The sequence below is a fragment of the Melanerpes formicivorus genome, unplaced genomic scaffold, assembly GCF_026170545.1.
Source record: "Melanerpes formicivorus ecotype bairdi unplaced genomic scaffold, bMelFor1.0.p_v2 SCAF_2, whole genome shotgun sequence".
Lineage (NCBI taxonomy): Eukaryota > Metazoa > Chordata > Aves > Piciformes > Picidae > Melanerpes > Melanerpes formicivorus.
In genome coordinates, this window is record NW_027142354.1 from 24025802 (window position 1) to 24051574 (window position 25773).

General features: G+C 42.3%; 1 long non-coding RNA gene across 3 annotated transcripts in view; it reads left to right on the forward strand.

Annotated features, from left to right (window-relative positions):
- Positions 1–7287: 7287 nt before the first annotated feature.
- LOC137448632 (uncharacterized) overlaps positions 7288–25773 on the forward strand; it is a 57406-nt gene continuing 38920 nt past the window's right edge. For 2 of the 3 annotated variants that reach the window (XR_010989159.1, XR_010989158.1), the window contains exon 1: positions 16044–16282. This is a non-coding gene — a long non-coding RNA (uncharacterized lncRNA). Of the gene's footprint in view, positions 7419–16043; positions 16283–25773 lie in introns of those variants that run through there. The other variant, XR_010989160.1, reaches the window with a different exon arrangement.

Genomic DNA, 25773 nt, shown 5'->3' on the forward strand with positions numbered 1-25773 from the left:
GCAGCGTAAGTCAGAGAATAGTCTTTGCCTATGGAAGGTTCACATCTGAATTGCTGGGCCATTTGGATTAAATTGCATTTAGCCGCTTAGCAGAGCCAACAAAGTTGCAAGGGGAGTTGCAAAAAATCTATACTGCACTAGAAATTTACTCCACTGTGTGTTTTAATCACTAGAATCAAAATTCTCACAGCATCATAGAAACAGGCCTGGTTAAAAGGAACTATGGATAATGGATTTAATGAACAGCTACTCCACCTGAGAACAACTATTTATTTGCCTAATAGACATCACACATTTGTTAAACTAGACCTGTGAGCCGTAACAGCTCATTTTCAGCTCTGTGATAAGCAAAAGGAATCAACATATTGAGTTATTACTTGAAAAAAAACTCAAATTCCTGTGGTTTTTTTAATATGGGTAAAGATTTTTTTTCCCCAGCTTTTCAAAAATAATATTCATGGTAAGAAATATAATGGAACTGGAAATTCCACAAGCTGATAAACAGTGGCCAAAGAGCAGATTATAACAGAAAACTGTGCAGCCTGTAGCTCTAAGGACAGCTTGAATGCTTTTAAGTGTGGCAAAGTGTGTGTCTGCCCACCTATATTCTATTAGCATTTCATTTTTGTTCTATTTTCATGCTGGAGAAATCCCGGTTTTAGCCAGCAACTGCGTGCACACAGCCACAATTGGAAAGAAACTCTGCCATCATGCTAATTGTACTAAATAAACAATAGAGGAAGGGAGATGTCTCATTACAAAGGAGAGGAGAGAAGCTGACCACTTTGATTCACCTTTCCAAGCTGAATCTGAGTTGGTTACACAGACAATACTGAATGCTCAGTGGTATGAATCATAGTATCATAGTATCATAGTATCATAGTACCATAGTATCAGTCAGGGTTGGAAGGGACCACAAGGATCATCTAGTTCCAACCCCTCTGCCATGGCCAGGGACACCCCACACTAGATCAGCCTGGCCAGAGCCTCATCCAGCCTGGGCTTAAACACCTCCAGGGACGACGCCCCAACCACCTCCCTGGACAACCCATTCCAGGGCTTCACCACTCTCATGGCGAAGAACCTCCTCCTCACATCTAGCCTGAATCTCCCCACCTCCAGCTTCATTCCATTCCCCCTAGTCCTATCACTACTTGAGATCCTGAGAAGTCCCTCCCCAGCCTTCCTGTAGGCCCCCTTCAGATACTGGAAGGCCACAATTAGGTCACCTCGGAGCCTTCTCTTCTCCAGACTGAACAGCCCCAACTCCTTCAGTCTGTCCTCATAGGAGAGGTGCTCCAGCCCTCTGATCATCCTTGTGGCCCTTCTCTGGACAAGGTCCAGCACCTCCAGTCTCTCTTGTAATAGGGGCTCCAGAACTGGAGGCAGTACTCCAGGTGGGGTCTCACCAGGGCTGAGTAGAGGGGGAGGATCACTTCCCTCGACCTGCTGGCCACACTTCTCCTGATGCAGCCCAGGATCTGATTGGCTTTGCGGGCTGCAAGTGCACACTGAGAGCTCATGTTGAGCTTTTTGTCCACCAGCACCCCCAAGTCTCTCTCCTCAGGGCTGCTTTCCAGCCAGTTACTGCCCAGCCTGGATTTGTGCCTGGGATTGCCTCGAATCAAATGATTGTTATCAGACTGCCACTTTCTTGGGAAAAGAATTCTCAGGATATAAAGAAAATCTGATTGAACAGAACAGATATTTTTTTTTCCTTTTTATTTGAGCACTGTCCAGCACAGAGTCTGCCTTCTGTGGTTTTTGTGCTGTGTGACACTGTAAATGTTTACCACCACCGGTGATGATGTGAAATGGTGTGCCTCAGTAGCTTTACAAGAGGTCTAGACTGAAAGAAGTTGCTCATCCCACACTGACAGCCACTGGCCTGAGATAAAAAAAATGAATTCAAATTCAACAGAAAGGTGTCTTTCAGTGAGCAAAATATTAGCCTAGGAATACCATTGAATCTTTTTTTTGTGGAACTGTATTTGGTAAGAGAAAACCCAGACACACATGGCAATGGAGAATATGGAGGCATCAGTCTTGCAGACTAGGACTTAGAGCAGGGCACTTGACAAGGCAGAGCTCATGTGTGTTGTAGCAGTGAAATCCTCCCAAGCCCAGGTTCCCAAGCACTCCTGGGGGTGAGAGCTAGAGGTATATTGTCACTGAGGTACCAATGACACAGAAGTGCAAGATGAGAAGCATAAAGGTATACGGTGAGAAAGGAAATATCAAAATGAGTATCATCTTAGGGGCATGATGATTTCTGTGAATTAAGTTTTCACTCCTTTTCAATGATGGCAAAGTTTCACAAATCATCATCCTCAAAGCCAAAAGATAACTTTTCATATGGGAGAGTTAGAGGTGTCATGGGTTTAATCAATTGAATCTGCAAGTGAGTATTCAATATTGTGTTACTGTGATGACAGTTTTAAAATGAAACTACTGGCTGGAGCAAAGTATCACTGGGCTTGTATTTTGGATTGTAGCATGATGAGAGGCTTTGTGTTTCAGGTTGCTGCTTCTGGTTTTGGGTTTGATGGTGTGGGACTATTCCACTGGACTGGCTGTGGGCTTGGTGGTGGGGTGTGTGTGCCTGGCTCCTGCTGCTGCTTCTGCTTTTGTTTTTCTGTGAAATAGCTATTGTAATTGTACATTGTGTTATCATTCCATGAAACTCCTTATCTCAACCACAAGGATTTTTGTGCTACTTTCCCTTCTGATCTTTGTCTTGGGGGCTTATTTGTGACAGCAGGCTATCGTAAACCAGGACAGAGGCCTTGCCTGTCACATCAGGATCACTCTTTCAACTGCTCTTGTTTATGGAATGAATGCTGCTCTCCAAACATCTAAGTCCTGCTGTCTGGACTTTCAAACCATGTGTTTCTTAAGGCAACATTTTCTCATGTCGACAATTAAGCTTAAGCACTTCCTCACCAACTTTGTGCTGATCTGTAGATATTAATTTGGAAAATGTTGGCCTCTGGGCCTCACATTTCTCTCTTAAGAGTGAAATACTATTTAGTTTGTCATATAATTGTGAGAATGAATATCTGCAAATATTTCCAGTATTTGGAAATGTGAAGTCTGCAGTATTGCAAACCTTGCATCACCTTCAAATATCCCAGATGTTGAACAGCTGTGATGGTTGTAGTATTATTATAAATGCTGAAGTACGTATGGCTGCACAGCCTCCTACAGCCTGATTCAAAATCCTTGGTGCTCTGTTTTCCAAAACTTGCTGCAAATTAAATGTGAAGGACTATGAACATGAGTGGGTTAAGTCATCATGCAGTGCTGCTGTGGAGATAGCTGCTATTTATCACTGCCTCCCACTGTGAGGTTGGAATAAGCACCCAGATTGTCACATATACTGTATTTATAATGCTGCTTTAAGGTCATCTCCAAGTGCAGATGCTTTAGAAAGAGGAACTGATAAGTACAGATGTGTCTGTTGCAAGGCATTAAATATAGTCAAGATTATTATTTTAGAAAAGCTGTATTTCAGACAGAAACACTGCTGCAGTCACTCCATCCCTGGCAACCTTCCACTTGCCAACAGCTGGCAATTAACGCTCAGACAAAGATGCCCAAACTTTGTCCAGCCAAAGGCTTCAGTGGCCAATTGTCAGGAGCTTTAGGGCTGCACCTATTTTACATAAAATGGAGCAGATTGTGGCTGATTTAATCTTTCCCACAGAGACTTTTGCTTCTGGCATGCTTTGCTGTACCCTGACCAAACCATTGCCTTATTGTGGAACTCAATGGGCCACATTTAGCCTCAAGGTTGTATTCTGGTTTTCCATGAATTATGTTAACTACTGACAAAGCTCACAAAGCCTTTCAATCCAAGTGTGGAAATACAGCAGTTAATCACATCTCTTTGTACATGAAGAGGGAAGGGAGTTTGCCAAGATGTAATACAGGTTCTGGTGATACAATTTTAACAGTATCTATGAACAGACTGCTCATCATTTGTGCTGAGTGTTATGCAAGAGAGAAAGTTTCTGAGCTGAAAATGTACAGATTCATTATGAGACAAGGAAAGAGAAATTAGACCCTTGGATCCATAAAACTCCTTCAGGAGAAGCCTCAGGAGAAGCCTAAGGAGAACATGTCAGTCAACATGGAAGGCAGATGACAGTTTCAGTATCCAACTGGAAGGGATGATCCGCTCTTGAACTTCCCTCAAGCTTGATGATCATGGTGTGGAGTTCATCATCTCAAGCTGGAGAAGGATTGAGCCCATGTCTGCATGGGCAGTGTACTGCTCTACCTTGCATGAAGTGAGGTGTGGGCGCTCTACAGCAGCCATATTTTTGCAGAAAAGACTGGCACTCCTCCTCCCTCCTCCAGCTGTCATATTGGAAGGCATGCTAACCAAAACAAGAATTATGGGCTGTGAATCTTGGTCTGACAGACTGACTTTCCTGCAGCCTGGAAATTGATGTCTGAGCTTCTAAGAGAACTACAAAAGAAGAGGCAACCTTTTCCTCAATGTGTCCTGGCTAGCCCAGACACTACCTGGTCAATATGCAGGCTGCTGGGGGATGCTGCTTCTCCTGCTGCCTCTGCACAGAGACCCAGTTCCCAATGTCCAAAGACTCCTTGCAGGGAAGCATCCTGAACTTGGCAGGCTGTCTTTGTGGAGTTACAAAATCTGGCACGATGCACAAAGGTATAACCTGTGACTCGTAGATACGATGTATAAGATATACTGACTTCTGCTTAGTTTGACTGATAATGCTGTCATCTAGCTGGTGCTTCTGCACACAGGCACTCCACTGGAGCTTTCTTTTGTCTTTATTTTGCTGAAATGTATACAGACAATATATTCAGTCTTGACAATGTAAATTAGTGCATAAGAGAGAGTATACAGGCTTAATTCTGTGTGCCTTACAACTGAACACCAGACTACTTTTTTCTTTCAGGAGTAAGATCTTGATGACAGAACAGAATGTGATCCTGAAATGGCAGCTCAGTATTTGGAGAGGTTAAGGAAGAAAAGAGAGCATAAGCAACTAGGACAAAAGAAAAAAGAAATCATAATCCATTACTATTATCCTTAATAAATCCAAGGCGTACTTGCATTTTTTAAAACTGTGTGCATATTTTCAGGACCTGTTAGTCTCTAAATCACAGGAGATCAGGGAAGCTAAGATGATCTGGTATGTGGAAGGGATGACTAAAGTCATGTTAAATACAAGAGGACTGTGTTCACTACAGCCTGCAAGAGAAGAGCTGGGAGGGCTGTCAGGTGATAGCTCAGGTCACTCAAATGGGTCATCTCTGGAATTTGTCACTTCATGGTGTCCTTGACAAAACTCTCATGTCAGGTAAAAAATACACTTAGAGAACTTCATGGAAGGTGAGTCTGTTATGGATTATCAAACATGAGGATACCACATGTCCATCCTGAAGTCTTGAAGGTGCAGGTGGCTGGTGATGGCAAATCAAGACTTTAGTTCTGCATGCCTGCCCTGTTCTTGTGTTCTTTTTCTTAGAATCCCTTGTAAGAAATTGTGACACTAACAGCAGTGGACACAGAGCTGAGCCAAATTTATAGCAAGTCTCCAATTCTTTTTTTCTTTTCCTGAAAAAGCTTCAAAGGAAAAAATCAGCCCAGACAGCTGTTTGCATCTCTTCCTGCATAATAAGAGAGATTATTCTTCAGACATTTTCACCTTGGATCAAACGTGTTGACCTTCTTCCTTGCTTTCTGAGGCAGATGCTTTATAAAACAGTTTTACATATAAGCATTTTGTGTGATTTTCTTTCTTCTACTGTTGTATTCCTTGCAACAGTGAAATACATGCATCTTGCAAAAGATCCCACACAAGCTTACCAAAGCCAGAACTGCCCTTCCCACATGTCCTGAGAGGCAGGGGTTTAGGATGGGAAGGTAAACTGTGTGAGAGAGAACTGAGTAATTACCCAGGCTTGCACACAGAAGCGGTAGCTGAATAGGGTCCTCCCATAATTTTAGCAGCCAGGACTCAGCGCTGAATGCCACCATTGCCTTTCCCCAGACACCACAGGCAATCTGATTGCCTTCTGCCTCTCCAGATAGAGGTCATACTTGTATGATGGCTCCCTCCATATGTTGGTGGGCCTGAACCTGTACCCTGGTGTGAGGAGCACTGCACACTCCCCTTTGCAGTGTGCCTGGGTGTCCTTCCCAGCATGTGGAAGAAAGCTCATACCTGAGCACTGACAGCTGGCTCTAAAACCTCACCTCCCTGCTCTCAGCAGGACACTCAAACTACCCTTGCAGTGGGAAGAGGTATGTGCCTTTCGTGACCAATGCTGATTTGACTCTCCAGAGACTCAGTCAAGCAGAATGAAAACTCACACAGTGAAGTAAAAGGAGATTTTTATCTCTTGTGAATCAGTGTGTTGGTGGAAGCAAAAGGAATTTTTTAATGAATTATTCACTACCCTCTCCCCTCTGGAACAGGCTAAGGAGTGGAGATAGGCTTCCTGCTGAACAGGTTGAAAAGAATGCTGTTTTTCAGAGGGACTGAGCCACCTTTCTTCTGAGCACAAGTAATTCAACACCAGATCGTGCATTAGAAGGGTATTGGAAAAAGGTGGGGGAGAAAAGTTAGTTGCTAGTGGTGCACTTCTTAAAGAAAAATAGCAGTCAGATAATGGTGGGGGGTGGAGGAATGTGGATAGAAATCCCCAGCTTTACATGCCATAATTATTTAATCGAAGTTGGATGATACTGTATCACCTTGCCTCAATAGAGGGCAAAAAAAATTTCCAAGGACTCCATTTTTTCTAGGAAAACTGATTTTCCCAGCATATTGTAGAGTCCTACTTGCACCATGACTGTCTGGGGACAAGCTGAGGGCAGCAGTGGCTGCACTATGGGGTGGGAATGGTGTAACAGAGGGAGTCAGGAAGCTGAATTCCCAGAGCAGAGACAGACTGCACAGGCTCAACCTCTTGTACCAAACTGTCACAGTGATCTAATTACTGGAAGTGAAGTGTGTGACATCTGGAGAAGTGCCCAAGCTTCAAAGTGACTTATGCAGCCAGTGAACCATGCCTTGCACCAGCTCACAACTGCTGCATGCATTTACCCACCTATCACATGCTTCTGTGAAAGGCAGGAGGAGCATGTTTATCCACTGAGCTGCAAACACAAGTTTGGTCACCAGCTGGCAGGCTGGGTGTTGCTTTCGGCTGAAGACATGGAGTATCGCATTTGTCATGAATAACAACATCTCTTGCAGCATTTCCCCATGCTCTCCATCAGGGAGGTAATAACTAACAAAGGGCACACGCTCTGCCGTGACATGGCCGCTGACACCTGCACAGCCAGGAGCAAGACCTTATTTGGATTTCTCAACGTTACAAGTGACAATTTCCACAGCTTTCAGAAAATGTGTTGCGCTCACCATGAGGTAACTCTCTTCTAGATCTCATTAGGGTGGGTGAAGATGAATTAATCAGTAGTCTGGATGTGCTGGTTGCCTAAGCATCAGCGATCATGACCTGATTGCATTCACTGTGGACAGGCTAATGGCTAATTTCCCAAAGTATAAAAAAAAAAAGTTAAATTGGGAGGTAACATACAAAGAGAGAAGCAGAAGCCCTTTAAGGGCACTGATTAGCTGGCCAGAAAAGCAGTTTTACACTCCAGAGACAGGACAGTTCTGGCTAATAGTCTTTCTTGGCTCATCTGCAAAGACAAAGCAACTGAAGATAACGAAGCAATACACCACACATGGAAAATAGATAGCAAGGAGTACACACGAGTATCTATTTAAAGCACAAGGCAGGGGAAGAACTAGAAATACATCAGAAACAAATGAAAGTGTAGACCAGATTTAGACCACTTGCTAGATAGGGTGAAATTGGTAGTGATAATGTAGAAAAGGCAAAAAGGGCAATAAATAATCTGCAGGAAAAATAGGAGAGGATGGGTACATATTACATGAAACTGAGTCATATAACAAAGTTGTCAGGTGTTATGCCAACATTTTTTGGCAGCTATGTTATTAAAACTTTGAAGAGTGTGAAAAAAGGAGACACAAACTACTTGGAGGCATAACTACCAGGGCTATTTGATTACAAAATCTTTTCTGCTTTTGTGGGTATTAAAATGTTAGCCTCAGCCTTCCTTGTCAAAGGCTCAATGATACTTTTCTGGGTGTTCCTAGCTGGTTGTAGCCAGCTCTTAAAGATCTAGGCTTGGTTGATACCCACTCTGTTTCAGTACAAAAAACATGCCTACTCCCTCTGCTAAACCACCTAGGCATTAAAAACATTTCCTCCTTCTTGATGAGGAAACAGGGCACAAGTGAACTCCAGTTTTTAAATATTTCTTGTCATCTTCAACAAATATATACACTGAATAGGTGCAATATATGATTACCATGATCCATTATGAAATGTGGATGGTTTACATTCCAGATATATGAGCAGGCCATGACAGCCGATTGTAGTCCTGCTCATGAGTTGGGTGGGAACAGCAGCAGCTTCACTCTGGGAAGTACTGTCAACAACCTGCAGCAAGCAACCTGAAGCACTTGCACAATCCATCAGCCATGATCTTACAACAGCCACATTAAAATCAGAAAACAAACACACCACCTATTTGCATTTTAGGGGCAGAATAAAAGAAAAAAATATGATCTAAATGACATTGGTGTTACTGGGAGGTTTTCTGGTCAATTAGGTTGGAAACTGATAAGGCACAAGAACAAATAGAGAATGCAAAATAAGAACTCTTCAGCTGAATGGAAGGAGAAACCTAATAAGGAAAGGGAAAGGGTGATGCATATTAAGTGCTCTGCAGTTAAAAACCAAAATAGGCTGCTGGTTAGCCAATGGGAGCACGGAATTGTTATATTTTTAATGGTATTTTGTCTTTATTTATTGAAGTGTGTTTTCACATGAAAGAAGTGTTATATAGCAATGTACATATTTATCAAAAATAAAGTGCCTGCCACTTCTAAAACAGGAACCTAGCCTATTAAGGCTGTCTCATAAATGATTCAGGAGCTGGACCAAACAGCTGTTGGTTCTTAGGATCCAGTCTAACTGGGGGTCTTGGACACAGACGTGTGAAAACAATGCCACCAGAAAATGGATGGAATTATAATTTTTCCTCTCCTATTCTCTGCAATGCATAGGGAGAAAGTTGGTAACTTGTCATCAGTTTTGTATACTTACAAAGACACATTTCTATTCATGGTATTACTTGCTACAGCCACTAGTTCTGATTTCTAAAACAGAGTTTAGTGTCCTGACATTGAAAGTATTTCACAGGCTACAGAACAGCAGAGGATCACTGCATAGCTTTGACATACAAAATGGTAACGTAGTTTGCAATATTTTCCTATACAGACTTCAATAGAAGAATGCTTTGCAAATTATATGGCCCAATTATTACTAGCAAATTATTAAAGCTCCTGCTCTATGGGTTAACTCCTAGGAAAAGTAAGACCACATATACAAAAACTAACAATCCGATAGTGACTTGCAGTCTTTCGTTCTGTTTTTTTTATAGTGATTCCTACTGATGAGCGTGGCATGGTGTCTTGATGCAAACAATGGTCCTATAATGAGGAATACCCTGGAAAATAGTTGCACCTTCTCTAAAGAGATTTCTCTCCAAAATGTCACTGAATTTAATTTGTATCCTCTGAAATCACTCTTGGCCCAGTCTGATTTTGAGCCCATGGATACCTTCATCTGCGAGCTTAAGCATTTACTCTCAACAGTCATTGCTGTAGGAGTTTTGTCCATGCAAGGATGTCAGCACTTGGCATGTGATAAGATGCACAAGAAAGGAAAATGAGGTGCAGTTGTTGGCTGATAATAGGGCTCCTGACAATATAGAACTGTGCTGTGGCCAAACATGTTCTGTGAGAGTGGGCTACTGGCCAGCACTTAATGTAAATGGTTTTGAAGAGCTGGTAGATCTGTTCTATAAAATATCCCAAGCTTGTGCAAGCAATGCTAATCCATACTGGATTTCAGGTGGGAAGAAAAAAAAAAGAAAAAAAATAAAAGCAAAGACTAGGAACATTGTATGAGTGTGGGAGGGAAAAACCCAGTTTATACCAATATTGTTTCCTAGATTAAGAGTAATTTGTGCTGTCCCCCACAGTTTTCCTCAAACTTTCAGACAAAACTGCTCCTTCTCATCACTTTATCTGCCATCTCAGGCCAATACAACCTCCAACCCATCATGCTGAGCCCCATTTAAGAGGGCTCATCAGAGTGTGCTGATGAATAATTTTCCTGTGCAAGGCTGTACTGTCTGCAGTAACCAGACTTTGGTTTTGTTTTGTTTTGTCAGCACGGCTACTATAATGTTTACCCCTGACACACACTGATAATGGCTCAAAGAGGCTAGTGCCCTGGACAAAATACAGCAACCCTACATGTGGCAGGTATGGTGTGATTGTAGCCTCCAGCACCAGTAAGTCTCAGGTGCAGAGCAGAGAGGCAGTCTGAGGTTTGAGGGAAGAAACCAGCTCACCTACACTGCAGAGCTAACTCAACATTAGCTGAAATGGTTGCCCTTTCTGGAGTCTATCCCCCTATACAGGATCAAGCTTAACTGTCTGGTGGTGCCCCATCTCTGGCAGTTATCCCAACATCAAACCATGAGAGGTTAATCCCTTCCTCCAGTCCGATTTGGCTGAACACAAACTTAATTCTCCAGGATAGACCTTGTGCTGTCCTGCAAAGCCTTGTCAGGGTGAGAAAGCCTCATTGCCAGGCTATGACAGAAACCTTGAGCTTGAGGTGGCATCTGTCCTACCACAGGTGCAGCACCAGGTGGTGCCAAGGTCCTCTGCTGTCCCCGCCACTCCCCTGCCTGCGTGCCTTGCAGGAGGGCTGGTATTCGTGGAGAAAACACTGCGCAGATACAGGTGTCGCATTTCTCCACTGAGCACTTTTGGGTAGCCTTGCTAATTTCTGCTACCCTAGATCCCTCAGGTTCATACTGCTGTCCTCTCATGTGCTGGAATCCTTCTCAGCAACTGGACTCCTAGGCTAGGATCTGAGCTTTGCCTGTGCCTAGGATATCTTCTGTATAGGCTATCTTCCACAAGTCTCTTCATGGTGAAATAAGAGGCATTTGTTATCTTTCCATTTTCCATCTGACACATAATTTTTGGTACACCATAGACCGTTCAGCTGGACACTTAGGACATTTGAAACCTTCATGGGAAAGAAAATAAATGAAACATTATGAGACCACCCAGAGAAGACACGTAAAATTAGCCACAATGATTTGAATAAATATATTTAAACAACAAAAGAAAACCTAGCCTGTGGGATTATTAGTTTTTTTTAAACATATATTCATTAAAAAAATACTTTTAAGCATTGTGAATTTGGGGCAAAAATTTTATTTCTTTTAAAATAGAGAATTAGGGTAAAAAAGAATTCATAAATGTCCTTCTGGTATTTTTAAATTGAAGTTTTGTATGTTAATTCTGAAATACAGTTTTAATTTTCAAAGTGGTCCTATATTTGAAGGGTTATGTCAAGCAAGAATTGAGTAGGCCAAGATGATGCTTTAGCCCCTTAAGAAAAGTAAACAAAACATTTCCCATATGAACAAAGAAATGTTAAAACTTCTGCTGGACAAAAAATCCCTGAACATTTTTCATATGATGTCAGACTAATTAATTTCCCCTCTTCTTCTTCTTTTTTTTTTTTCAATGATGAAACTGAAAAATCAACTCTTTGCTGAGCTGTGCTGAACACAGCAATTCAGATACTGCTTTTTTTTCCCCTCACATGTGTACATAGGAGAATTCATAGACTAAACAAGGTCTTTTTTTCTAAGTTTACATAAACTTCACTCATGCACGATCTGTTGTTTCTATAGGATGCTAGTCCAAATTAGGAAAGTAGGAGTCTGTATAGCAAGACCAATGGTTGAAGGAAGCTTTTGAAACTGAAAATATTGACAGTGTTCTGGACCATTTTCAGACTTTCTTTCACAAAGTGTCTGTGGAGCCACTGTGTTAACAAGAGGATTTTGTGGTTTGTACCTAGAGATTCCTCTTGAATCGGTGATGCTATCCAGGGAGAAGCTGAGATGTTTTTCAAATGGCATAAACACATATTGCAATATGACCTATATATAAAGAGAAGAACTAATGATAGAATTGACATGTTGAGAAGTTGTGTTCAAATGGATTATTCTCTCTTTGGGGAGAAATAATTAAGGTATTTATTTCTTTAAGACCTTACAACAGGGAGTTCAGTTTGGGGAAACATGCCAACCAGCTTTGTTTTCTAAATCAAGCTTCAGTCCTTGTGACCTCAGCTCTGCAGATCCATGTCTGAATAACAGGCCCCAACACACTGCACAACCCAAATGGAAATATATTCAAAGCTGACAGCTCCTGCTAGTTTACAGCCACAGGCTTGTCAGATTGAACTTGAAATCTGACCCAAGCATACTCAAAATTCATCCCAAGTTCTCCTAACTCTGCTTGATGAATTTTGCCTGTCAGCAGGTTTTATTACAAGGGGAATTCTTAAAGTATGAGAAGTAGCTCCAAGCCATCTCAATAACAGTAATTATTTCAATGTTTCCTCAGTGCTAGATAGAACCCAGACTCTTGGAATTGTGCAAAAAATTAGTAATTTGTGTCAAGTCAGCAGGAAAATAGTTTAGATTTCTCTCAGAAAGCAGCCTTGTGTAAAATATGGTTAAGACTCAATGGAACACTTTGTTCAGGCCAAAACAAAATGTTTTGTTTCATGCGGGGGAGTTTTTATTCTTGCAAAATGAATGTGGCTCAGTCCTACTTAGCAATTCTTGTTTCAAAAGATGAAAGAATAGCTTCCCTTACTTTCTCAAACCTTATCAGGGGATGGGTAGGTAGGTCTATGTAAAACTTCAACAAAATTTGCTTCTTTTGTAAATAGCTTCCTTTCAACTGAAACTGTTCAATTTTTAGGTGAAACTGTTTCAGTCAGCTCTATTTGGAGTCAATATGAGGTGTAAGCTTCATCATTCTTCTAGTTGCAATGAGGCTCTGTGACTGATGGTTCTGTGACTGGTGGCCCTGTGGGGTCAACCTGGGTGATCAATGATGCGTGTGTGGCAGAGCTGCTGGAGAACTGCTAATTGCTTGTACAAAGCTGTTTTCCTGACGTTTTGGTTGAAACAAATGAGCAGGTCTGAAAGGTTTTGTGTAAGGAAAGAAGAGCAAGCTCTCCCAGGGCTTTCTCATACCCATCTCATGGACTTCTGGATTCACTCCCACAGAGTCTGATAGGGGAATGAGTAAGGAATGAAGGACAAATTCAGGCTTTTCTATTTTTGTTTTGCTTGCAATGGACTGGACTAGACTAGACTAAGCTGCAGCTCACTGTGTCAAGGCCAGAAGTAAATAACCACATAAAATTTCTCTGTCAAGTTTATTATAATTTCCAAGCATTTCTTGGATGTTATTTAAACAGCTAGCTACCTTGTTAGCAGATTCATTTAGCAAGGCACTTCCCACATGGCAGAACTGCATAATAAAACACAAATCTGCCCTCCTTACAAGTTGAAGGGGCTTTTGAAACAAATTTAGCTCTAGCAGCTGCACTTTGGTGGTGAATGAGGACAGGGTGTCATGGACCACAGCTCTCATTGGAGTAGAAAGGCTGGATGCAGTTGACATGTAGTTTCTGGTGAGCAAGCTCCCACCAAAACCACACAATATAAAAATGTCCTCACTCTTAGACATATCTCCACTTTCACCTTTTTGCACTGAGATGAGCTAAACTAGATAACCGGTGCAAAGCAACATGTTCAGCTTTATTTTCTAGTTTTGCCAACCTGCATCTTAACAAATTTACTATATAAATAAATATAAAAATAATATAAAAATAATATATAAAAATAATACTGATGCTCAGAAGAATCAGATAAAACCCTCTCAAAGGTTCACTGTAAATATTTCTGCCTTTTTCCCCAAAAAATTATTCACTAAGCATGGTTTCTGTGGCTTTTTTAACTTCCTAGATGACTTTGAGGTTGACAAGAGAAGGGGCTGAAAACCAATTCCACTAGAATCTATTCTTGTCATTCTCTAATGGCTTATAGATCTTGCTATTTCCATAAATGCTCTTTGAAGGGAAACTCTGTGGGATTTTAATAGTTTTTTGAGTTCATGTGGGTGTCACTTGCTTTGATGTATGCCAGATGCAAAACAACAGTATGACTGAAAGCAATAATCAGTGGTATTTAAGGTGAATGGCAAGCATGGTATTTAGAAATTGTTGCATTTAGAGAAGGATACATTTGGTAAGAGATGAATCCCCTTGCATTCTAGCTGGTCCTCAGAGATTAGAGGGGCTGTGGGTGGCTGAACTTATCTCTTAATAGGTATGCCAATTGTTGGTACTCTAGGCCCGATGCCAGGTACCCAAACAGCCTGTCTGCTGTAGGTCTGGCTGCATTCACAAGAGGCAGTTGGGTGCAGGAAAAAATTAGCTTATTTACATGAAACAGAGATTCTTTAAAGACTGTCAGTGATAAACACACTAAACTACAGAATCACCATATAGATCCAAGCTACAATTGCAATCACGCAGTCTCTTGGGGAAGCACTCAGTGTGGCTGAGGACACAAGCCTTACCCAAAAGGTGTCCCTTCTGCAGGGTGAACAAACCCATTGATCTGTCCTTGTCCTTTGACATTCAACTCTAGATCCCCCCCAAGTGAGGTATGAAATTTGGGCAATATTTATACCTCATTATCTGCAATTTTTCACAGTGTGGGGGTGGGACTGTGGTCAAGCTCCTGGTGGTCAAACAGTTGCTCCTTTATCAGTTGCACAACAGATCTAGCAAAGTGTTTTACTGCTGCAATATTAAAGATAAACATGAGTTGTAACACATTTGAGAGAAACTTTAAGGCAAAATCATACTGGAAATTATTTTTGAAGAATATTCTGGGAGGAAATAATTAGGTTAAGGTTTCTCTTTCCATCTGCTTTCTGGTGGTGAGGAATTTTAAGTCTTATTTGCTGCCTGTTCTTTTGCAATACTGTCACCAGGAACTGTAGATCACCCCCAGCCCATCTCAACTCACTGTCCCACCAGGCACCACTGCACTATATATCCACTTCTTCCAGCTTAGATTTGTCCACGTGTGATCATGTGCCTGCAGAATACACATCTGTTATTTAAACCTAGGCTTATTATTTCATTTTTGATATTGCAATTGTGGGCCAGGACTTTGAGGATTGTGCAAAAAAGCAGCGCAAAACCAGCTGGTGCCTATGGTCTACAGAGAGCTCTGTGTTTCAGCTGACACAGATGGTGAAACTTTGGGGAAAATACTATCTTGCTAAAGTTACTATTTTTGGTGAAACATATCCTGCCTTATTAGGTTTCCATGTATCAGGAACATCCAGACTCTTGTTGACAGCCTTAGTACTTTCAGAGTATCCTGCAGCAATTTTGCCTTTGTCAAGGAGTTAGATGTAACTAGATCAGAGAGTATATATCCCAAATAAGACAAAGAGAACAACTGGGTGTGAGAGGGAAAGTACAGTTTTCAGCTGACTCTGCTTAACCGGGCTAGGCTTTAAAGGAGGACACAAGTAGCCATCAAGAAAACAATTGCTGTTACAAACAGCAAATTTTCCAGTCAATTGTTGTGATTACCTACATAATCCCTTTACACCATAACAAATAGAGAAACCTACACAGACTGATATAAGGAAGTGTAAAATGCCAGCTCAGATCAAATCACTAAGCCAAAAGAGGAATTTGCTACCCATGTTGGAATAGAAATGTGCCTTACTGCTGCTCTTGGATAAACATCAAACTTTTTTTTTTACATGTCTGTAAAGGAATATACTCAGAAGAGCAATATCTGTAATTGGTTTTGGGACTACTTACAGAGACATTCTTGAAGTTCACTTTGACTAGCAATTTATTTGAGTATTTAATCTTCACAGATCCTTGGTTAAAAATGAAGACTGTTCTTCTTGAATGAGGAGAACTGTTCTGATCCATTTTGAGCAGATAGCTCAGCTGCTACTGCATTCATTAGTGGATGGAAAACTACTGTTAAGTGGGAGAATTAACTGAATTCAGGCTGTGATTTATGACTTTTGACAACAGTCCTAAACAAAGCTGACACGGCAGATGACCGAGCTGAACTGATCCATTAGTAACCCAGAACTCTCAGCTCAGGAAAAAGCATTGATTACAAGAAAAGACTAAAAGGTAACACAGTGATTACATCAATGCTGACATCCTTTCCAGCAGATCCTGAGGAGAGGTGAGTTTTGTCATCTTTACTTCACAACTTTTTATGCAGGTAGCAGGCAATGTGTCCTCCTCCTGTTTACCTCTTAAAATAGATGCTGCTGGATTCCTGCTGCACCATTTATTCTCACACTGCCTGCTTAAGTTTCAGTCACTGAAGTGATTACTGATCGTTGTTCTCTCTGTTGGATCTGAGAACTGAATAGTGTTAGAAAAAAATCAGCTCTATATCTCAATTCTATTTATTTTAATGGAATGCATGCAGCCCATTCATCATTTAATCATAGTGCTATGGGCCTGAGAGGAAGAGAAGTGCATAAAGAAACCTGGTTATGAACAGGTGGTGAGCAGACGACCCGGACAAGAAAAAAATGCATTGCTTTTTGTCTGTGTTTTGTGACAACTGTGTTGATTCTGAGCTTTGAGTGTATAGGTTGTGGGTTTTTTCCATGCATACAAAGTGCATGTCTGAAGACTCTGCAGGTACCAGGCTTAGAGCAAACTGCCCTAGTGACTTGGATCAATTTTGCACTGCAGAAAAGCTATGGGGTGAAGCCAGGAATGGCAAGGCCTGTTCTTGTGTGGTATGAGATAAATTTATTGCATCAGCCTAAACAGCTGTGAGGCAGTGGAAGGCCTGTGAAGAGGTGTGAGATGCCAGAGACAAAACATCCATCTGAGCATGACAGTGTGTTGTCACTGTTGGTTAATGCAGCACAGTTTTGCTGATAGGTCAAGAGGGGAAAGGCTCCATCTCCTGTGCTTGCAGCAAGGCTTAGTGCAGGCCATGGACAGGGCTTAGTGCAGGCCATGTGTTAGTTGCTGCAACATTACTTCATGTTTCAGTGGCTCTGAAGAAACTCTTACAAAAATCCTGCAGATTAACAGCTCCTCCATAGGCATTTGCTACCACTGACCCATGTGCAGCATCAGTCCCAGGTGCCAGCTGCTGTATGAAAGTGTAGAATTGCGAGACAGCTCCATGCTGGCTGGAGTCAGTATGAACTACTGATGCAGTAATTCAGTAAGTATGGATGTGAGATGTGATGTCATTTATTAGAAGTTCTAGAAGAGAGACCATAGGGATTCCCTAATACAGAAGTTTCCGAGCCTTTAGTTTAGGCAGGTCTTGGCAATTTTGCCATTACTTTTTCTTATTCTCTGCTCCAATTCCACCTCATGCAGCCCCCAAAGTGTTTCATCCCTGTGAGGTAAAGGGAGGAGATGGGGTATCACCTACATGGTGACGCTTCAGCTTTTGCTCCCTTACTCTTACCCCACATCCCACAGCAATGTTTGAGAATCTCAGTGCTTCTTTAATGAGAGGCAGTACTCTGAGCCCAAGCTTGAAGAGTAGGAAATTATGACAGAGAAGAATACCACTAATAGTGCTTCTCTCCTCAGTACAAATGAGTTGTGGAGGAGACACAGTGGTACAGTTACTTGGAGCAAATAATTTCCACAGCCACATCCAACAGGGATTCAGTCACCTCTATTCTCCCTCTCCAGGAGGACAGCATGCTTTTGGGGTGTTCTGAGATGATAGGTGAGCAGACAATCACATTGGACAGTGCTGCAGCTAGTGATTCTATATTAAATAAATGAGATGGCTTGTTAGAAGCGCTGGAAGTGATCCACACTCACATGCTCTTCTCACAATACAGACTGATATGGTTGATGATGGCCTTTTATTGTTAAAGGTATTAGGAGCCTGATCATAGCCTGGCCTTGCCTTGATCTATTTGCCCACATGAATGTGTGAATAAAGACAATTCCTGGCACAAAGGGTCATCTGAAACTGTGGAGGGAGAACTTAGTTCAGATATTTCAAGGATGGTGCTATTGCTTCTGTGGTGGTGCTGCTGAGGGGTAGTGGGTCAGTGGGCAAGACCTGGAGCTGAAACTATTCAGAGGGACAGAGAATGGGTCTTTGCTGTAGGAAGTGGTCTTGCTTCTGTCCAAGGGTGAAAGTGCAGAAGCAGTTCATTCCTTCCTTCCTCTCTCATTGCCAAAGGCAGACACCAAGATCCCCTGGGGAGCCATAAATGAATATAACTCAATACAGTGAGCAGCAGCACACTTGGCTTGAAACTATCTTTGTTAAGGCCAGAGTCAGGCATCTGGGATCAATGGACAGATGATCTGATCTTCTGTGGAAAACTCATTGTGCCGCATCCACAGTGCTTTGCTGTAATAAAAAGTAATTTTATCCAATATTTCTGCATTATTCTTCTGTTAAAATAATTATGTGGTGCGTCAGCCACAGGAGTCCTTACACCTATACCTCTGCAGCAACTGGGACTGGCTTCTCACACTCTTTTGAGTACTGGAGATGTTCCTGCACCACCAACTGCTTGTTTATGAAAGAGGTAATAGAGGAGAGAAACTTGCTCTTCTTTTTCAAAGTGTGCATGAGATAATTTATGTCTAAGATTTAAACTGGAATATATGCTAATAAATGAAACCTTGAAATGGTTCTTCCCCTTGTTCTTGTTCACTCTGGGGTACAGAATTCTCTCCACTCATTTTTTATTTCATCTCTTGGATAAATTAAACTTCATCATATTTTCCTCCAACAGCTTTGTGCGGAAAAGACACAGATATGCCTTACTTAAATTCACCACCAACACCTGTAATATTGTAGATGGATCTGAAATTTTTTAAGAATAAATAATGTACTACAATGAATCCATTGTGTGAAGGTGTAGATTCTGGGCTTGCTGCTGCAGAACACTTCTTAAATTAAGATGTAGGTTTTGCCCCCAACCTTCCCTCCACCCACCCAAAGGGAGCACATTCCTGAAAAAGGGAAGCCTACAGTGCAGAATGATTGTTCCTAACTGAATGTTGATAGGATAGGCAAAGAGCATAAAATGTACTGCATCTATACTCCTGCAGCTGGTCACTATGAAACAAAAAGCTCAAGTTACTTATCTTGGACAATTTTGGTCTTTTTCCCAGAAAGAAAATAATTTATTGTCTCATTGGTCTGAGCACTAAATCCAAGTAACAAGGATCCAACCAGAGATTCCTATTAAAGGGTTAGTATCCATCATAACTGGCTGATGGGGTGTTTTGAAACTCTATTAATCACTGTGCTGGCAGCAAGCAAATTAGAAACTCTGTGTTCTACTGCTGACTTCCCATTTCACTGAGCAAGTTAAATACAAAGCATGTGTTACTGGCATCAGCGATTTCAAAAGTGGGTGTTTCTCTGGGTGTAAATGGTACTTAATAATGTTCCACCTTTGACTGAAACTAGGGCACGCCCTGCCATGAAGTTCTCATCATTTAATTACATTTGCTCAATCTGAACTCAGTGGTATCATGCAACTTGGGCTAGATTAACCCTTGGTTTTATCTCAGCAGAAAAGCCATATGTCAGAACAATGAAGCTGCCTGGCAGGGCACTGGAGTGGTATGGGCTGAGTGGGCTATGCCACCTGTCTGCTGCCCTCTCAGCCATGCCTTTCTGCTTTCCTGCTGATTAGAGTTATTGTGAAGAAAAGGGAGTCAGTCACTTGCAGGAGCCCTGTGTTTCATGTAAACCTGAGAGGAGCAGTACAACAGGGCCAACACACTCTTGATGTCAGTTGCTACAGTGACAGGACTTGAGTATCATATCTTGGGTTTATCCACAGAAGAGAAAACAAAATGAGGTAAAAGCCTCTTGGCCAGCTCTAGCAGGTTATCTTGTAGAGATAAGAGATCAGTCTGTACTCTAGGGCTACTCTGGCCAGAGTCTCTGTGCTCAAGCCCTCAGTAGCTCTCTATACAAATAAGTAACACTCCCCAGAGATTATTTTTTTTTTAATCTGAGGCCAAATGAGATCTCACAGTTTGTTGCTTACACTGCTAAATTTTGTCAGTCCCCAGAATAAGGTGGATCATTTCTGGCTTATGCTCTCCTCAGTTGTTACCTGGTGGAGGACTGGTGAACCAAAATCATGCCAGTCAGCATGGTCAAAATGCAACAGTATGGATGGACAGACAGAGTCAGTGATCATGCCCTGACCCTGCTTTTTTTCTCCTGGTGCAGCTGCATTCAGTGGTGCCACATGTACTCACACAGCTGTGGTGATGCTTGCCCAGGAATAAGTGCTCAAGGGAGGTAGGGTCAGAGGCAGTGCCAAACTGATGCATGAGAATCTGGTATTCAGCTTCACATCATGTTTCTTTTGTAACTGCACTAAAAACTTTTCAGAGTGAAGGAATGGAGAGGTACAGACATAGCTTTTCACAGCTGCACCACCAAATATTCAAGAGGTGACTTGGGCACACTGCTCTGAACTACATTCCCTCTAACACACAAACGGAAAACTATTCCTAATCTGTTTACTCCCGCATATGCTGCTAACACACCTTGAAGAAAGTTCTGTTCTTGCTCTCAAGGGTTTTTTTTGTTTGTTTGTTTTTCCCCCTGCAATTTGGGATATCAAAGAGGAGATCGCTCTTGGATCAGTGTTAACCACATAATCACCATAATAATGCATTGTAATTACTTCTTGATCTTTATTCTCTATATTTCAGATGAAGTTATAAATATTTCATTACACAGGTCTTAAAAATACCTTTTGGGGCAAGCCAGCATTTAAATTATATTGGTTTCCATGAGATGTTTGCAGAGACATATAATTGCAGGGAGAATCAGCCCTATAGAGTGGTGTAGGACTAGCCTTAAATAAACCAAGGCAGTCTGGTCTGTGCACAGCCTCATCTGCCCTGTAGAGACTGAGATGGTGTAACTGCATATCCGGGGGGCTGTGTGTGGGTGGGGGTGTGTGTAGCCTGCATCTCATCTCTCAAAGTGTTGTCTTTCAAAGTAATGGCCAAACTCTGCTTCCTTCATTTTACTCCTTGGCTGCCACTCCAGCATGCAATAAATATGCATGAGTGCAGAGAGAGGAGTGTCAGGGAATGCAATGTCATGCACTGATCTGCCAAGCCCACCACGCCTCTGAGGCTTACTGGAGTGCATTGCCCAAATATAAGACTGAAGGTGCCTTTCCATAGTTTCATAGTTTCATAGTTTCATTCAGGGTTGGAAGGGACCACAAGGATCATCTAGTTCCAACCCCCCTGCCATGGGCAGGGACACCCCACACTAGATCAGGCTGGCCAGAGCCTCATCCAGCCTGCTCTTAAAACACCCCCAGGGACGGGGCCTCGACCACCTCCCTGGACAACCCATTCCAGGGTTTCACCACTCTCATGGTGAAGAACCTTCTCCTCACATCCAGCCTGAATCTCCCCACCTCCAGCTTCATTCCATTCCCCCTAGTCCTATCACTACCTGATATCCTGAGAAGTCCTTCCCCTGCCTTCCTGTAGGCCCCCTTCAGATACTGGAAGGCGACAATGAGGTCACCTCGGAGCCTTCTCTTCTGCAGACTGAACAGCCCCAACTCCTTCAGTCTGTCCTCATAGGAGAGGTGCTCCAGCCCTCTGATCATCCTTGTGGCCCTTCTCTGGACACGTTCCAGCACCTCCACATCCCTCTTGTAATAGGGGCTCCAGAACTGGACACAGTACTCCAGGTGGGGTCTCACCAGGGCTGAGTAGAGGGGGAGGATCACCTCCCTCGACCTGCTAGCCACACTTCTCCTGATGCAGCCCAGGATCTGATTGGCTTTGCGGGCTGCAAGTGCACACTGAGAGCTCATGTTGAGCTTTTTGTCCACCAGCACCCCCAAGTCTCTCTCCTCAGGGCTATCCTCCAGCCAGTCACTGCCTAGCCTGGATTTGTGCCTGGGATTGCCTCGACCCAGATGCAGGACCCTGCACTTGCTCTTATTGAACTTCATGAGGTTGGCCTGTGCCCACCTCTCCAGCCTGTCAAGGTCCCTCTGGATGGCCTCCCTTCCCTCCAGCGTGTCTGCTGCACCACACAGCTTGGTGTCATCAGCAAACTTGCTGAGGGTGCACTCAATGCCACTGTCCATGTCCCCCACAAAGATGTTGAATAAGATAGGTCCCAGGACTGATCCCTGAGGGACTCCCATTGTCCACTTCCTGCAGTATTAAGTCCTCCACATTAAATGGCAAACCATCCAGCAACATCTCTTTTCTCTTGTTACACACTTGTTTGCAGCAATTTTCAAGACCTTATGACAAACAGCTGTAATTGCTGTCACTTTTGTGTTTCTTGACTTTCACTTCTCAGTCAAAAAACTGTTGTTGCTATACTCATTTCCACTTCCTGGGAAGGTACCCCAACTTTGCCACAAATAAATGGGCTTGGCATCCACTGCCTCAATACTGGAGGAGTGTGATACCTCAGGCAACAGGTCTGTGTTAGGATAGCTAAGCAAGATAGACAGGCCTAATTTGTATCCTCTGGGGCAAGAAAGATCATGTGTTCTTTTTTTTGGTTTATTTATCCTACAAATTCATATGCATTATGAGAAAAGAGAGTTCATGTCAAATATTTGCTACATTTTTAATATGAAAGGACTAATGAGCCCACTTTGTCATCTGTAGCACAAAGTGAGTGGAGTGAGCGGAGTGAGCTTTCTCATTACACTGGCCACTAAGGTGCAAAGGGCTCAAGGGAGATAACAGGGCTGCCTTGCCTTCCTGGGCACAAGCAGAGCCTTATTGGTGCAAGCTGCAGGAGCATTTGGACCTTAACTTAAATCAGGAATATACTGCATCCATTTCAGCAAAGGTCCAGCTGCAGCAGGTAGGCACTCAACCAAAGAAAATACTTTGATTATCATATGAAGAATGTAAAGCTCTGATACCTCTTCACCCCTAGCCATGGGCTGGTAATTGTGGCACTTGAAGGAACCTGATGCAAAGAAAATGAGAACTTGCAGTGACAGAAAAATTTACTTATATGGGTAAACATGTAATACAATGAGCACAGAGCAATGAAACAGAGCTACTGGCATGCAGAAATCATGGGAAACAATGACGCAGAAGTAATTAACTACCCTTCAGGTAGTTGTAGACAGCAATAAGGTCTCCCCTGAAGAGCGAGACAAGACTTTAATTTTCAAAACTGGCGATTTGTGATAAGAGATGTGCATAGGTAGACAGCCTATTAGAAATTAAATTCTACCTGACTCAGAGACTACATTTTAGGGACAACTCAATGCATCTACAGGTGGAATTTTCAACATGGATGGACATCCACTCCTACAACCCCAATGTGAACCAGAGATCTGTCTGTACTCTTCCTTTTCCCTATCTCATCAATAATGTGAAATTATTTTAATCTATCTGGAAAGCTCTGCTGCTTTTAATCTCAAAAATCTACAGTTGTAAAAGTAATCAATATTACTGTTGATTGTGAATAACTTCGAACTATACTAAGTTACATTATCCTGTATGAGAACCACTGCCTACAGAAAGCTCAAGGCTTATTTCTGAATCTTCTCACCTCCAGTAGTTTTTTTATCACCTTATTTCCTATATCATAGCTAAAGCTAAGGTGAGAAAATATTGTTTATATATTTATTCCAGTTTTGCCAAACCAGTTTATATAAAACTTCTATATAAAACTTTTATATAAAAGTCATCCTTAATTGAGTAAACAAGTATCTTAACATGCTTAATCTGTCCTGCATGTTTAATATACTGCAGCCTACAACAGCAGTTAAGATCAAAACAGTCGAAACCACCAGTAGGAGAGATGTCAGAGATGGACTCCTGGCAGAATTTTAAGGACTAACTCAGAGGCACCGGCTGTGCTTTGTACTCTGATAAAGCAATTTCAAGCAGCCCTGCCCCACTGCCAGCTGCCTCTTAGACAACAGGAGGCTTTGCAGATTGCTGGCTGATTGCCCGGGGGTCATTCCTGAAGGTGCCTTGCTTTGGTAGACAGGTTCTTATGTACAGGGTCCCTTGGGCTCCCAAGAGCCTGCTAAAATGCTCAGGCTAAGATCTTTACCACTGTACTTGCAATTTTGAGAATTGCTACCACATTGAGTGCTTTGCTCTTTCCAAACCTATCTGTGAATGCACATTTTTCACACAAACTGTAATAATCAAGCCCAGGAAGTGCAGCACATGCTGACATCTTGCTCTCTGTTTCACCAGTGCATGAAAATGGTATTTCATAGAATTACAGAATGGTAGGGTTTGGAGGGACTGCTGATGATCAGCTAGTCCAACCCCCTTGCCAAAGCAGGATCACTTCGGGCAGGCCACACAGGAACGCATTCCAACATGTTTTGAAAGTCTCTAGAAAAGGAGACTCACAACCTCTCTGGGCAGTAAAGAAGTTTTTGCCAACGTTTCTGGATTTATGAGATTTGTCCTTATAGTCTGAACCAAGATTATGCTGAGCAGTATGCGAGGTCTCTAGTCATGAAGGTGATCCTTGTTGCCTTCTCTTTCAATACAAACATACATACTGTAAGAAGCAACGTACACTCCATACAACATGCTTTGTATTTGGCATCTTTTCATATATTCCTCCACTGCAGTGCCTATGTTATCTCTGTTAGTTAGTAATACATAGCAAGAAGTGGATCTTCTGGCCTGAACTACTGACTCTGAGGATCCATTGATCACACTACATCATGATGCCTTTATGTTACATTAGGCAGAGGCTTGTAGACATAAGCAGTGGGAGAGCATCTTACTGCTTAGTTTCATTTGAAACTGATGTTGGGAGATTTATTTTGAAAGCACATGCCTGATGCAGATTAAAATATTTAGGAGGACATATGTGTAGATTTAGGCTAAAGCCAACCTGGAAACCAGGTCTGGATCTAAACCTGAACTTAGGTCCATCTTCACTTTTAGAGCTGAAAGGCCTGGATCTAGAAGCTTCAGAAACTGTCTCACTGGTGTTTTTAGACTACATGTGAAATTTACTGAAATGTACTGGAAAAATAATTGTCAGAGCCTTTTTAATCATTTTAGCAACAAATACCATCTCTTCTTATTTGTGGGCCTACTGGATAGACTTGCTACCTGTTTCCTTCCATGTGAATAGCTGGGCTCTGAGTTCGGTTCAACCACTTCATGCAGTTAGCACAAACCTGTGTGTAGTGGGCAAAGAGGTTCATTCAGAGCAACCTGTATGGCTGTGCCATAATTGCAAACAACTAAATCACTCACTCTGAGTTGCTGAAATCTTTGCATTCAAGTGCAGATTTGTATATACATTCAAATACGCATATTCATACTCATTTTTAGGGCTGCTCTCACAGTACTCACAGACAAAATGAACTCCAAGCCATGAAGTTGTTTTGGTGGAAATACAGATGAAATCATCTTTCACCTCTAGGTCACCAGTGCAATTCCATCAGAAAACAGGACTGCTGACTGAAAGTTTTCAGGCGGACACTGAGAGCTTAAGAAACCCCATGATCTCAGCACAGCTGTTAATAGAAAGCAAACATAGCACTAACTCATGTCACTTTTGGCAGCCACAGCAGAAAGGCCAAACTCCCAAATCAGCATGAGGGCTGCACGGTTCTTTTAGCCCAGAGGTGGCTCCACAGTGCACAGTGCATTATCCTGGCAGGGTGGAGATTGAAAAAACTTGTA